At 35.6% G+C, this 16,370-nt stretch overlaps 1 long non-coding RNA gene and 1 pseudogene across 1 annotated transcript; one reads left to right on the top strand and one right to left on the bottom strand.

The window, feature by feature from the left end:
* The first annotated feature begins 6,001 nt into the window (after positions 1-6,001).
* Positions 6,002-6,703, top strand: LOC116010700. The gene is made up of 2 exons (XR_004096950.1): positions 6,002-6,128; positions 6,361-6,703. It is a non-coding gene; the product is annotated as an uncharacterized LOC116010700 (long non-coding RNA).
* Positions 6,704-7,550: 847 nt separating this feature from the next.
* LOC116010699 lies at positions 7,551-15,412 on the bottom strand (annotated as a pseudogene).
* Positions 15,413-16,370: the final 958 nt, after the last annotated feature.

Below are 16,370 nucleotides of genomic sequence, written 5' to 3'. Positions count from 1 at the left end.
ACTTGCTCAAGGAAAGGAAAATCAAGGGGAAAATAAGAATGGGCTTGATGAAAGAGTATGCTTGAATTTTGAGTTCATGGAGGAACAATGCTTGAGCTTTGAGGTGGTGAACTTGTGCATAAAGGAATTCATTGATGGCCACCATTTGATGCACTATCTTGAAGAAAAATTTGCTAGAAATGATGGGATGTTCTTTGTTCAATTCAATGATGGTTGATCTTGAGAGGTTGAGTCGAGCTAGCGACATTAAACTTAGCACTTTGATTGGATGTAATTTAGGGTGAGGGTGAATGTGAAGATGAAAGGGTGGTAAAACGAAGAGTCAAGACTCCCCGAGTGTCGTGTCTCTCAAGGATGGCGAATGGGAATCGAATAGGTGTGTTGGCATCTAAGAGGTTGAAGGAAAAGAGTTATGGGATTTGCTAAGGTTGGATGTCATTTGTAGGGAGTAAAAAGGTTGGTAGTGGTTATGTAAAATAAATAAAAAGGAGGAGATCGGGGCCTTAGGCTTCTCTATGTGGTCTATCTTTGGATGGGTTTGCGAGCACGAGATGTGGAATAGACTAGGGAGTTCGTGGCACTTTACCAAGTGGCGTCACACTTTGGACTCCCACATCCTCATTCGGTTGGGGCATTTCATCGAACACTTTGTCTACCACTCCTCTCGGATCTTGTCCTTTTGGACTAAGAGCGGAGATGTGGGTGAGTTAGACTCGTGAGTGGCCGCTATCGCGCACACACTCACTTCCTTTGGTTTTGCTACCTAATGTGGCCACAAAAGGCACAAAGCTTGAAGAACATCATCCATACAAATTCATCATCCAACAACTAAGCAACTCACAATTCAAAGCAATAATATTAAACATCCACATAGATCTACCTTGAGGCCACCAATCCCCTATCTAATCTACTCTATCATACTAAAGAAACAAGAAAAAGAAAGGAAATCTCAAAGAAACAAGTATTGAATTAGAAATTGGAGAGAATAGTTACCACCCTTAGAAATGGGATCTTTACAATCTTGATCTTGAAATCCCAATCTTCAATCTTGCCCTTGGATCTAATCTAAACTATAAGAGAAAGGAATTTTCCCCCAAGAGGAGAGAAAACCCTCTAGATCTATTCTACTCTATTCTATGAATTTTCTGATTGTTCTCTTGGTTTAGGGCAAGAGGGATTTATATGGGTGACAAAAGGGAACAAATTTCCTAAAATGGCCCTTGGCCCGACCACGCACGCTTCCACGCGTGGTAGTGGGCGTGGATGGTCTCTGGAAAGTTTCCACGCCCAGCCACACGCGTGTGAGGCTGCGTGGGACGATACTGCATTGCGATTTGTTTGTCCTCTGCTCCTTTTTAGCCTCAAATCCCTCTCTAACCTGTAAAATACCTAAAAACTCTTCCTAGGAATGATGTTAGAAGATTTTAATCACATCTGAGCTAAAATGCATGCAATTGTTATAATTGGATGTCAAAACATTGCACTTTTAATCCAATTAAGACCCTTTTTAAATGGTATTCTTGGTGCTTATCACACTTCATGGGAGGCACCCCATGCTATCCTTTACCTTTTGCATTTTATTTTACTGCATCTTTATTTTTGTTTTAGTTCGAGGTAGATTTAGGAGTTTTTCAATGTTTAAGGGGTGATAATTGGGTTATTTTTGTGTGAGGTTTGCGTTGATTCACTTTTGAAAGAGTGGGGAATGGTTGGAATTGAGGTATTTATGCTTTGAATAGGTTTATGAGTGTTTTGGAGATGTTCTAATCTGATTTGCAGGCGAACCTGAGCTTTGGCGCAACGTACAAGAAAATGCTTAACGGAGCAGCGTCCACACGGCCTCCCTCCTGGCCGTGAGGTGGCCCGGGAGGCCTTTTGAGAAATTCCAGTATGTGTAGGGCTATAAAGGGCTCAGGGTCACGGCCACCATCCCGACCGTGACCCTAGCCATGAGGTCCTTCCAAAATTTCCAGTACGCACAGCGTGTCCAACCCCACTGTTTTAGAGTGCTCTTATGTTCTCAATTGTATTTTGCTCCACTGTCCATACTTGTAGTTTCCCTTCTAGATTAAGTTGTGAATAGGTGTGAAATTCTCTCCTTTGTTTATTTTTCCATACCCCTTCTTTGTTAGCCACTCACCCTTAGCCCCGTTACAAGCCGAATAAAGACCTACTTGATCTTAGCATGAAGTTTTAGAGTTGATCTATGGGAGTATGAAGGGCAAGTCTATTGGATCTCATCTTAAGCCAAGTTTTGCATAATCTCAACTGAGTACATGTGCATACAAGGCCTTAATATACCTTAATTCGGGTGCCCGGTTATTGGCCTGAGAAGAGAACTCATTTGTGATTCTGAGATGATTCTTGAAGCAAGTTAGGTTGTATGAGTTGGTTGGTGGTATGTTTGGTTGTGCAGGGAGGAAGTGTGATCAGTTTCATTGCTTGGAAGGTGGATTGTCCTTGGTAATTGCTTGAGGACAAGCAAAAGTTCTAGTGTGGGGGAGTTGATATATACTATTTTGTACAATAATTCACCCCTTATTTTAGTTGTTTTGATGCTTATTTTCTTTATCCTAGTGAAATTGAGAATTGTTTGTGTGTTATATTGTCCCAAGGGTTGAATTATCCACAAGGAGCAGCAAAAGGAAGAATTTTGGAACATTTTGGACAAGTTTTGGAAGAAAAGGAAATTACCTAAGGAAGGAAGGAAACAAAAATAAGAATTGGAAAAGAATTAGAAATTGCCTCATTGGCCCAAAGCCCATCTATATCCTATATATTCTACATATTCTCTACAATTTAAGGAGTTCTGAACCCTAGTTAGTTTTTAGTTTATTTTTCCCCTTCTCTTTATAATTCCCCTAGCATAGTTTAGATTAGTTTTATAGTAGATTATTTAATTTCAAGCTTGGAATAACGGATTGAAGTTGGATTTGTTCTTCATTATCAGTAAAGTTTTCTCTTCCCTTTATATTTCTTGCAATGTTTATGGTTATTTATTATTGCTTTGCTTTGTTTACTTTTATTATGCATGAGTAGTTAGCTTTTGGGTTTGGATTAGAGTTCTATTGCTATTCTTGATGCTAGGTTTATGATTATTGCATAAACAGGATAATTAATTAATTTAGGGTTTTATGTTTGAATTGGATTATAAATTCCTCTTATTGATAATTGACGCGCAGCTTTTATTGATTTGTTTTGGAGAGGATTTCATCACAACGAAAGTTGGGTGAAAGACTCAGCCTTACCAATTTCAACCCAATTTTTCCTACTATGAGAATATGGGTAATTTGGGGGCTTATAATGCTTTTGTGTTTTAAGGTTAAAATTGATGCATCACGAAAGTGGGGCAATCCTAGCCTAATTCTAGTTTATTGATTACGAAAGTAGTTGAACTGAATTCTTGAGTGCGTTGCCAATAAATCCCTTGGTTAATTGTTTTTCCCTAATTTTGAGATTGTTAGAGCATCAAGATTGCAATACCTCTAATCTGACTCATTCTTTTACCATATAGTTATTTCCCTATTTAATTTGCATTCCTTTTATTTCCCATACTTAATTATAATTTACTTGGATTCTAGTGAATTCAAATACTTCAGTGCCTAGAATTTAATAATTTACACAATATGTGTGTCATAGCCCCAATCATCAGCGGAACGACATTTTACACCATCTTTTACACTCACAATTATACTCATCAGGTAACATGACTATTAATCATTCCTTTATAAAATCCGGTCGTAGAAGTCTGAAAGGTAACAAACTCAATTATATTTATATTTTTTTGCGTAAAACGTTAGGTTATTATTACTTTTTTTTTATCGAAAGTTGCTTAAACCCTTTTATATTTCGATTTCAAACCTTTCAATGTCGGTTGTTGTGTATCAATGCAGATATTATTGAAGAACCATCGTTTCTTCAACTGATGGGTTATCATTAATAGGATACATTCATATCTACCATTCATTCTATAAATACATTTTGGTAGAGGCATTTGAATTGGTGACCGAACTAGGCTGTGCAGGGCAGTAGTGATGCCAGAAGCCTCGCCGGAGAGGAAAAGTAAGCAGCCTGCCGAATTAGAGCCTAGCAAGGGAAAATGTCAAGAATCTACTACACAGCTGTAGCCAAAGCACATGGGAAAGGTATACACTTCTATTTGTAATTTTTGGTGTTTTTAAAACAAATTTGTGTTGATTCTTTATCTCAGATCCTATTCATTTTGAAGCAAAGCAAAGGTAGATCCAAGTAATATCTATGGCCTGTAATTTTATTTTTTTTGGGGCTGCCTTCAAATATGGGAAAATACAGTAACTCATTTATGGGAATAAAAAAAGAAGGAATACGCATTCAAAAAAAAAAGGAATACATAGTTGACTGATACCTTCTCTACAAAATGCAATTCCTCAGTACTTTGTAGATATGATTATGTATGTAATGTATGCATATTGAATTGTTGTTCATGTGTTCTTGCATTGTTGAGTGTTGTGATATAATTCTAATGTTTAATTTACTTTTATCTTATTTGTGTATACCCTATTTTATTTATATAAATATAAAAATTGAGATTAGGATGCATACATATAACTTTTTATTTTACTTTAGTTAATAGTTTGATCCATATATAAATATATAAGATTGCATTTACAAGCATGGATCACAACAAGTTTTCAATTGTAAGCGAATAACACAAAAATTTATAATGCAATACAAGCAGTCAAGAAGAAGCTTTAGAGATCAGTTACCATAGGGCTGGATGAGGAAGAGCCATATAGATGCAAATAAAGGTACATTTCTAAGCATGACTGATTTTACCTGAACAAAAATGTTTTTATTTTGGCTAAATATTTTACAACTTTAATGTTTGGTTCTTATAGAGTATCTTTTATTATCTTTATGTTATTTGTTAACTTTTTTTTTGGTCTTTATCATGTCTACATGTTAAATAGAGTGAAATCTATACAGTCAGTTAGCTGCAGTAAACAAACTCTTGGTATATGGTGTGGAAGCAAGAACTTCCATTTTTATACTGTTATAGAAAGTTCAAACAATTCGTAATTTGCTGATCATTGAATGCAATTACTTTTGTCTAGCTTGACTTGGGAAATAAATCTTATCTTATCTTACTTCTTACTATATATAAAAGCCACACACCTAGGGGGAATCGAGATAGAGCCAAAAATCTCCCGCTCAAATCGAACGTCGACGTTTTGGTTGAAACACAATACTGACAATAGTTTTGATATTTTTATTAATGCTGCATTGAATTTGGTGAATTGCTTTCAAATCCTTGGTGTAGCTATCTTAATACAGAACAGTTTTCAGATAATATTCATTATTTAATTTCATTGATAAACGTGATATTATGTTTAACAAATTTCAAATGTCTTTTACAGTCTCCCAGAATGTTTGACAAATTTCAAAGATGTTTTACACTCTTCAAGACAAGCAATATAAATTTAAAAATTAAAATCAGTTTCAGTATTTATTTATTTATTAGATTTATTAGATAAACATCACACCTACTTCAAGTCTCCAGCACTATAAATAAGCCATACTATCACAAACAATACTACAAACTTTGTTCCAGAATCCAGATATCACACACATTGAAGAGTAGCAAAGATCAAGCACAAGAGGTAATTAGTTATTCAGTATTATTTTCTGCTTTTTTTATTTTTTATCTTCTTATATATATACAGGAGGTAATTAGTTATTGTTTTCTATTTTTTTTAATCTTCTTTAATTTATACACTCAAACATAGAAGTTGGTAAAAAATATATTATGTGGTTGTGTTGACTGCTATGGGCTATGGGTGGCGCCGAATGAAGAGGAAAAGGAGGCTGGATTTCAGCCTGAAAATGAGGGTAAGAAAACAAAAACACATTATAATATATAATCCCAATTGTGCAGATGACAGTTGTAAATCACAATTTGGGAGTAAAAATCTTCCTATAAATACGTAGTCACGCATGCTTGGACACTCATATTCTCCCATCACTACAACCATACACATTTTCTTCATTACAACAAAATAATGTAATGACCAACGACAGCACAAGAACAAAGAGAGAAAAAAATCAGAAAACAAGATCACTAGGAGAGAAAAAACTTCAGGAAACAACAGGTAAGAACTCATTATTCTCCATTTTTTTTATAGAGGAAGTGTATTATTTGTGTTTCTCATTTGTTTTGGGAGAAGGATAGTGGAGGAGGCAAAGTTTAGACAAACCTATCATTATTGAATATTGGTACAGTACATAGTATCATTCATTTGTAATATAAGGATGAAATATTTAATAAAAAAATAACGAAAAATAGAGGAAAAGTACTTAACTGCCTTTGTTTGATTTTCGCAGTGGCGGAGCGAACCAGCGACCTCTAATGCGGCGGCGACCAACGTTGATGGCCGGCAGTGTGGTTGGTGATGTTCGGTGGTCATGAGTCCTCTTCCGGCGAATGAAATTAAAGAAACAATATTGATGTTGAGGATGAAGTCTGAATATGGGTGTTGGTTGGAGTATGTGAAGCATTGGGAAAAAAGAAAAATTGAAGATAAAGAAAAGTGATTCACGGAACTTGGAAGTGTTGGCTGTAAACAATTAAAATATATATTATTTATGTTTTTTTTTTGAAAGAATATATTATTTATGTGTAGTGGCTGTAAACAATTAAAAAGCATCATCCTGCTAATTAAATTTACATTATTATTGTGAATAATATTTTGAATGGGCCGGGAAAGGTATTAATATTGTGATTTTTTAATATAATAATATTATCATAATTGCATTAATACGGATTAACATTGGTGGTATCTTTTAGAATGCCATTGTGTTTAATTTGGAATAGTATTCATGTAATAGTATTTATTTGTGTTCGTCACAGTAACTTTTTATTATTATTTCAATAGAAGTGGTTGTAATTGATATTATTGTAAAAATTATAATCATTAGATCATGTTAATTTAAGAGAATACTTAATACATTTTTTCACTCTTTTTTAGAGTATGAAGCTTCAATATGTGAAGAGAATATTAGAAAATATAAATGTTTACTTAATGGATGGTATATATACAATTCAAATACTAATGTTGTTTACTTAGTTCTTAAAAATTTTTAATTTTTAATTTTTTGTATTAAATTTATAATATAATTTATTTCATTTGGTAATTACCCACCTTAAATATCAATTATTATTTTAATTATTACAAATAATTATGTTCACAATTGAGGGTAACACCATTTTTTTTTCGCAAAAAATACAAAAAATCTATTGTTTTAGTAAAAAAAAAAAAATTTAGCAAAGGGAGTTTATTAAAATGTATAGGCACATCAAACGTTGTGACACCGAAATCAATTACATACACGATCGAGCACAAATTGTCTATCATTGACAATTGTATTTGGCTGCATCTTGATCTTAATAAGAATTGTATATTACTGTATATTACTTAACTTATTACAATATTACTGTATATGTAACATCCATGCAGCGCACGGATATAATACTAGTTTGAATATATACCTAGGAGAACTCAAGCTCAATTAACTGAACAAACATAGAAATACGTGTTAGGACAAATTTAGTAGTGTTGCATTATCGCTCAATTAACTGAACAAACATAGAAATACGTGTTAGGACAAATTTAGTAGTGTTGCATTATCCTAGGCTAAGAACGAACCTGTAAGAATGATTCCAACATACGGACAACTCAGTTGTTTCCTGATGTGTGGCAAGTTAGAAAGGGGATGACGTAATTAAGGTACGCATGCATGCAGTAGTGACATGGCTGGATCAAATGAAACGTTGAACCTTAGTGAGATCCTCATTATCAAAGTCTGGCTCAGGAGGCTTGGGAGGTTTCATGATGAGGCTGGAAGATCTAAATTTGCGCACCTTTGATAGCGCGTTTGCAGCGAACCGGGAAGCATACATGGTGGCGCGGATGCCTCGGTTGCTAAGGGAGGAGGAGGAAGACGAAAACCCCCTGATCAACGTGGTTTCTTCGTTATCGGCGTCCTTGCCTGCACCATCGCCGTACACAACCCCCTGGTCATCATCGTCATCGGAGTCGGCCTCACTGTGGCGGAGTTCTATATTTTTTCGGCGAGTGTAGCGTCGCCACGCGACCTGGATGTACATTGAGGCCCACGTCCTCCACTGTTGCGAGTAAAACCGGAAAGTGTGCTGCACTTGCCGGCTGTGGATGCGCCGGAACTGGGTGGTGATGAACTTCACCTCGTCGGCTATCAGTGCGAAGGCTTCCACTTCCGTCAAGGCCTTCACCGTGCGAGTTGATGGCGGCAAGTTGGCCCCCGCTTTTTGGTCTAGCGCCCATGTGAGAAGCTCCTCCCCGCAAAAATCGCACTCCTTTAGAATTCCACGATTGAAGAAGCCGCTTCTGCCACCGTCTGTTGTCACGCTCTCCATGCGGCCGCGGATGATGAAGAGCATCTCGTCTACTGGATCGCCCTCTCGGACGATGTACGTGTTTTCTGTGAACAAGCTTGGCTTTAGTCGCTCGCATATGGCGTCCAACAGCCTCTCTTCCATGTTTGCAAATAGAGGCACCTGCAAACAGTGGATCGGATTGGAATAGTATGTAGCTTCAATTCATGGATATGCGTGCAGTGGTTTTAGTTTCGATCTGGATGCTGAAGAAACCTACAACTACTACTTGAAGTTACGTTGTGTTGGTTACTGCAATTAGGCTCAATTAAAAAAAAGAATGGCAAGAATGTGTTTTAGTGATGAAGAAACCTATAACCAATGCTCGAGTCTGTGCTTGTAAGTGCGATTGGGCTCTATCGTGAAAGGTTTTTTTTTTTTTTTTTTTTTTTTTTTTTTTTTTTTTGAAGGAGAGGGTTAGTAAGAATGTGTTGGTGATAAGAAAATTTACAAACACTAGGTTAGGTGACAAGAATACGTTGGGTGACAAGGAAACCTATAACCACTATTCGAGGTTGCCCTGCTATAAGTGCAACTAGGCTTGATCAAGGGAGTGTTAGCAATAATGTGTTGGGTGACTTGAAATCCTACAACCACTACTTGAGGTTGTGTTGGTAAGTGCATATGGGCTCAACCAAGAGAGTATTGGCAAGAATGTGTTGGGTGACGAGGAAACCTACAACCATTACTCGAGGCTGCTCTGCGGTAAGTGTAACTTGGCCTGATCAATGGAGTGTTAGCAAGAATGTGTTGGTGACTAAAAAACCTACAACCACTACTTGAGGTTGTGCTGGTAAGTGCAATTGGGCTCAACCAAAAGAGTATTGACAAGAATGTGTTGAGTGACGAGGAAACCTACAATCACTACTTGAGGCTGTCTTGCGGTAAGTGCAACTAGGCTCGATCAAGGGAGTGTTGGCAAGAATGTGCTGGGTGACCAGAAACTTACAACCACTATTGGTTGTATTGGTAAGTGCAATTGGGCTCAACCAAGAGAGTATTGGCAAGAATGTGTTGGGTGACAAGGAAACCTGCAATCACTACTTGAAACTATACTTTTAAGTGCGTATGGACTAGACTGAAAAAGTGTTGACAAGAATATCCATTGAGCCCGACCACCCCTTATGGGGCATGCATATGGCATTAACGTTAACTATCTAGCAAGAAGTGAGAGCAAGAAATGCTTTACACACCCTTCTAACTAAATTTAGGCAAAGATGGCGCTTAATATCTCTTCTGAGATCTACAGGCAGATTCTGCACTATACTCTCTTCATCTACACCTCTAGTTTCCAACCATTTGTACTGATCATAACGCCTCACTCTTTCCCTCAGCTCCGGTGGCAGCACCCTGTGATGCATCTATTGTTCTGAGTCGCGCCTTTTTATCCTCATCTCCTCCAGCCTAACCGTTATAGATTGAAGATACGTCTGTCGAACAAAAGCACACACATTTTGCTGCATTTCATGAGCTCAAATCATCCCTATCTAACAAATGAGTTTCAGTAGATATACCTGCATGTTTCCAATGAGAATAGCAAGCAGCAGGAGCCCAATAATGGCCAATGCTATTGAAAATAGAACCTCCAGAGGATATGTACTTGTTTCAAGACCTTGCCCAAGAGTGCTGCAAAAACCAAAGATAGATTTTTTACAGTCTCATCATCTTCTTCTTTTGTGTTTCCTCTTCAATGATGTTTTACCTCAAATTCTGCAAGCCCCACCACAAGCAATAGCAATATTTGGGGATGAATTCTTCAGAGTCAAGAATACCAGATGACACAGCTTGGGCGTATATGCCATAGTTAAACTGATTATCGTTATCAGCAGCACAGTTTTTGTGGAGAACATCTTCAGTTATCTGTCTCCAATCAGTTAAATTTGCAGTTTTATGTCTATCAAGTGAACAAAACAGTAAAGAATAACTTGGACTGCAATCTGCACTTTTTAAACACGCTTCTTGCCAGCAGAAATTTTTACGTTCCACAGCTAACAGGTACCAGTAGGCTCCAAATATCTGCAAATTTAATTTTATATATACAATGAAGTTCAATTATTGTAGATAGATACTAGCTAATATAGATCTACTCACATGACTTGCCAGCATGAACCACAACATGTAATATGCAGCGCCAAGCCACGCGGTTTCAGCAAACACTCCAGAAGTCTTTTTCAAGTCCGAAGTTAGAGGTAAAAACCGGAAAAACCTAGGAATGCTTTGAAGAATAACAAGAAGAACTAGAGTTCTCTTTGTACCTACTACATCCGAGCCTCGGGATCCATTAAGGAATCTCAAGACCAAAATCTGCATATCAGATAGGGAAGAATTAAAAGATAAATGCAACAACTAATAATGTCACATTTCCTCACACTTAAAGCATCAAAACAAACACATTAATTAACAGATAGATGCTTGTAAATAGCAAAAAAGTTTATCACAATTCTACCTAACAAATATGCATGAGAGAACCAATTTAATCTAAATATTCCTTTTATGAATTTGAACTCTAGATAGAGCTAATGGTATTTCTTTCTTCAACTGGAAAAAAGGTATGGTACATTACATATATAAAAGAAATGAAAGAAACAAACCTGAGGCAAAGGGAGAATAGAGAGAAGATCGACTATAAAATAACGATGTATATATCTGGATGCAATTTCTTTGGGATCTATCACGAGTTCACCTCGTCCAAAAACCTGAGATGAGGGAGCAATGTAAGCTGTGCGAAACTGGAGAATCATTCGGATGAGGTAAAACGAATCGATTATTGTCCTCAAGGTGGTTGTTGTGTATGCTAAACTTGAATCTATGTGAAGACAGTGGTCTTCAACACTCTTGAAAACCGGAAGGTAAAGAAAGAGAGGATCAACTGCTACTGAAAAGATACATGAAATAACCAAAAGCCTATTCCAAAACAGGAGGGACTTGTCCTGAGGATCAAATATCATTTTTTCAGAGATCTTGAGATCTTCTGGGAACACAACTCTGGTAACTCCAGACTTCAATGATCGACCGAATGTCATTAGCCCTTCAGATCCTCTAATCACTCCTAGTTTTATTGACATTGATGATGGATTGGTAGGTGGAATAGCCGAAGCCATTCCGTCTATATTAAAGCCACAATTCGCCTTTCCAGCCATATCTAATGTGAATGATGACCTAGACTCTAACCTGCATAGAAAAAATTTAAAAAAAAAGCATTGAATAATGATGAACTACAGGCTAGGTATTATATTATTCCACAGAATAATTTCATTTCTTCTTACAGATCTGTTATCAAAAGTTTTTCTTCTTGTATTTTTCATATGAAAGGAGCGCGCGCACACATATATATACTTGCTAGACATCCCTATGTACTATTGTTATGTCTTATGAAACCAACTATTGTTATGTAACACCCCAATTTTCATAACTAAATTTTCTTACAATATTTTTCTTCAAATCACTAATACCAATTCTGAAGCGTTTACTAACCGAGTTCTACTGACTCTGTTACAATATAATGTAGTACCTGTTCATAGATACTTTCTCAACCTATATAATGTAGTACCTGTTCATAGATACTTTCTCAACCTATACCATTGCTGAAGCGTTTACTAACCGAGTTCTACTGACTCTGTTACAATGTAGTACATGTTCATAGATACTTTCTCAACCTAATAAAGCACAAAGAGTCAACAGTTGCCTCGAACCCACTCCCAACATCCATGTGGGAGTGTAAACTAGGACACCGGGTGCCACTAGACCACAAGGTCTTTGGCACCCAATTCCAACTTAATATAATAAGAAATAACATTTACAATCATGGATTCCTCAAATACATCAAAACTCCAAAGAGTTTATTCTTAGATAGACTTAATCTTTCCACATCTTGGATTCCTACTCATGTTCACATGTTAAAATCATTTAATACAAAACAGGGTGTAGACAACATTAGCATAAGCTAAGTAAGTTTCATTTCACCCCGTAAAATATAGGCTTGGACATTTATATTTTGAACTCATAATCTTTTTCCAAAATCGTATATATGTAAAATATACTTTTGTATAAATAATAGAGAAAAGTGTCAAATAAGACCTCAAATTTTATCCAAAAGTGCAATTAAGCCCTTCCAACATTAAAAAGTACAATTAAAAACTAAACTTGTCAAAATATATCAACTAAACATGTTTACCGGTAACCAATAGGTTACTAGTTATTCACCGCCCAGAAAGCTCAGCTTACGGCCACCTTCGTCGAAAAGACACGTTCACCCTCACTGGTCATTCTTCTCCACCAATCTGGTTGTCTTCTCCACTGGAGAAGACAACTGGGATGTACATGGGAAAGGGCATACATACATCAATCACACATTCAGTCCACCCTCTGGTCTAGGACCACAATTCACAAATTACCTTTACAACAGACAAATTATTTGATCTGTTTAACTAATGTACGCAACTACTCTCACCACCTTTTACTATTAAACAAATTTAGAAAACTACAATTCTGAAACATAAATTAATTGGCAGCACCGTAAAAACCCAATGAATTATGCATGCTCATGCAAGTCTCCATCCAGTCGTCTTCTCTAGTGGAGAAGACGAGCAAATGGTTGTTGTATTCTCCATTGGAGAAGACAATCGGATGCCGGTAGCATGATGTTTGATGGCCGCCAGGATATTGGACAGAAACTTAATGACTAGTTGTTTCAAGTGAACAACCGGTCATTTCGTTTAAATGTATCAAAACGAAAATTTTGAGTGTTTAATATAACTTTTTTAATGTTGGAGGATTTAATTGCAGTTTTGAGTAAAGTTGAAGTATTTATTTCAACATTTTCTCTAAATAATATAGTAAAGCTTTTCGAAGCATTACTTAGTAAGTAAACCATTTTCCAAAAATAACACCACCATAACTTTTCAATCATATGGATAGTATTATTTTTTTCAAAAGAGGTTATTTCATAACCTTACATAATAATATACTTTTCCAAAATATATGTGGAGATATACTTTTTCTTGTATGGAGAAGTAACAAATCTTTTTGAAAACCAATGAACTGGGACTTAGTCTCAGTGAGTCAGCTTTTACGTCATTACTCACCCCTCAAAAATCCCATTTAAATAACCAATCAAATAATGGGCGGAGACTTATTTAATTAAGTGAGTTAAGTCCTAGTGAGTCAGCTTTTACGTCATTACTCACTCTTCAAAAATCCCAATAGTGTAACCATTCAAATAATGGTCTCCAAAATATGATATAATAAGATTTCACCACACACACACACTTTTACTCCACACACGGATTTGACACGTCTAAACCCATTTTTGATATCTCGAGAATCACTATTCACAATATTAAAATTTATCGATATAATTCACATATGATCACCATAATATTATAAATCATATAATATCACCCATAATTCATATAATATCACATATAATAGAAATACATATAACACTTACAAATAGGACTTGGGGAAAATAATAATTTTGGTGAACAAGAATATTTACCCTCAAAATCCAAACAAGGTAATATTATATTCTACAATCCAAACCAAACACATAAAGTAATCTTACATTCCCAAACTCTCACATTACATTGCTGGAAGTAATTCTATTACCTGGAATAATCTAAGATTTTGTGAACTAAACGCCCCCTTATTGATAAGGAATATACCTTGGTATACAGCCCTATACGTTTTGTATACTTGACGGTATTGGATCATGGTCAATTAGCTATATAAAGGGCTCTAACCTTCGAGACTAGGGGACCATTCCATTCCATAGACTCACTCAATACAACAAAGGTCTCTCCCTCTCCCTTTTACTCTCTAGCAGAATGAATACAAAGTAATTCTTGCCATTTTTCATTTTCCACAACTTTGTTCACTAAATTCACTCGTATCTATTTTCATTATACACACCGTATACATTGAACAATATAGTTTTTTCTATCACTTATCAACACTTAAAATAGAATCCTTAATCACCTTGATAGGAACCTATAGATCAATCAAAATTAATTAATTAATTATTATTATTATTATTATTATAATTATTATTATCATCATCATCAACATATCTTCTAATCATTGTTGAGCATATAATATACAAACATAAATGTGCAATTCAATTATTAGCTTATACTTTTAGTTGAGATAAAAATTATGGTCCATGTGCACACGTGACGTGTTGAGCATATAATATAGAATCATAAATGTAAAATCTAACTATGAGCTTAGACTTTTAGTTGAGATGGAGTACATGCTTCAATTATTACCATCAACCCGCCTCATCATCATTCCATAAATCATATCTTCATTATAATTTCATCACCATCATCAAACTCCAACATCAACATCATCTCCTTATCATTATTATATTCATTTCATTTCATTATCTTCTTCATCAGTAAGATTTTTCGTCGCCATCCATTTTTTTAACAACATCATCTACGAATTTCATAACTTCATCTACAAGTCTCACCATCATTTAATCATTTCACCGTTATTATTATTAATCATTGCCGAATCACATCATCAGTATCTAATATCATTATTAACACAGAATTATCTCATCATCACCCTTAAAAATTAATATCATCATATATAATCATAATTCTATTAATCATCAAGGTTATCATCTCACCATTTTCCACCATATCAACGCTATTGTTTCGCCGGAGGAGGAAAAGGTCGCCGGATAATCAACCTGCTACGCCGGAGACGGAGATGGAGCAGTTCGCCAGAATTTGTTGCTACTGTTGTCGTTTGGTGATGAGTTGAAAATGGAAGCAACAAGAGAGGGTGTAGTTTTGCTGGATTTCGCAGAGAGAGAGAGAGAGGGCGTGAAAGAGAGACGAGAGATATAGAGAAGCCAGAGAGAGAGAAGAAAATGGAGAGACCGCTAGACCAGCAGATGATCGAGGGTGGAAGACAAGCTCCGCTTTCGGCGCACCTCTCCCTCTTTTGTTTTTGTCCTTCCCTTTTCAATTCCAGTAGAAATAACTCCCACCAATAATTCCCTTCCATCATCCTTTTCCTCCTTTTCGTTTGCTTTCTAGCTCTGTTTTTATTCCAAAGGGTGTGTTTGGTTCGCATATGAAAATCGGAATCGATATGGGTATCAAATACTTGGTAAGGCTAATGAATTTTGGTAAAAGTATTTTGCATGTTTGCTAGTAGAATGGAGTGAGAATGATTATTAATAATTGAGAAGAAATGAGAAAGGGAAGTCAAACCCTTATTTAAAAAGGGTATGAGTTTTTCAATTAATGAGGTATTCTAAATCCATAGTAGTATTCTAAAACCTATCAACTAAACAGTAACAATCACTTTGATACTCCTATCTTATACCAAAATCCGTTAACCAAACACACCCTAAGTCTCACATGTAATAGAGTCAGTTGTAATTAGAAAAAAAAAAAAAAAGTCTCACATGTCACATGGCCTCAAAAAATATACTAGTAAGTCCAAACTAAAAATATATTTCTATATTAAAATAAAATAAAATAATTTCACTTTTAATCTTTTTCAATTGAAATTAAAAATATTAAAAAATAAAATAAAATAATACCTTTAATATTAAAATGTTAAATTAAGTAGAAGATTTCAGTTCTATCTACTTAGGCTCTGTTTGGCAGAGCTTATTTAGGAGCTTATAGCTTATTTTAAGCTACTAATAAGCTATAAGCTCTGTTTGGTAATGTTCCTAAAATAAGTTAGTAGCTTAAAATAGGAGCTTATTTTTGAACGCTACCTAAGATAGCGTTTCAAAATAAGCTATTAGCTTCCTAACATTTTTTCCATCTTTAACCTTATTATTTTAAAGAAATGACATCATTTACCCTTCCCAATTAAAACCCTTTTCTATTCTTATTTATTCGCAATTTTCACGCTAATCGCTTCATCTTCATTCACTCTCCGCAGAAGCATC

This window comes from Ipomoea triloba, chromosome 2 (genome assembly GCF_003576645.1).
Source record: "Ipomoea triloba cultivar NCNSP0323 chromosome 2, ASM357664v1".
Classification (NCBI taxonomy): Eukaryota; Viridiplantae; Streptophyta; class Magnoliopsida; order Solanales; family Convolvulaceae; genus Ipomoea; species Ipomoea triloba.
Note: the sequence above shows the minus strand (reverse complement) of the source record. Positions and strands in the feature narration are given on the sequence as shown.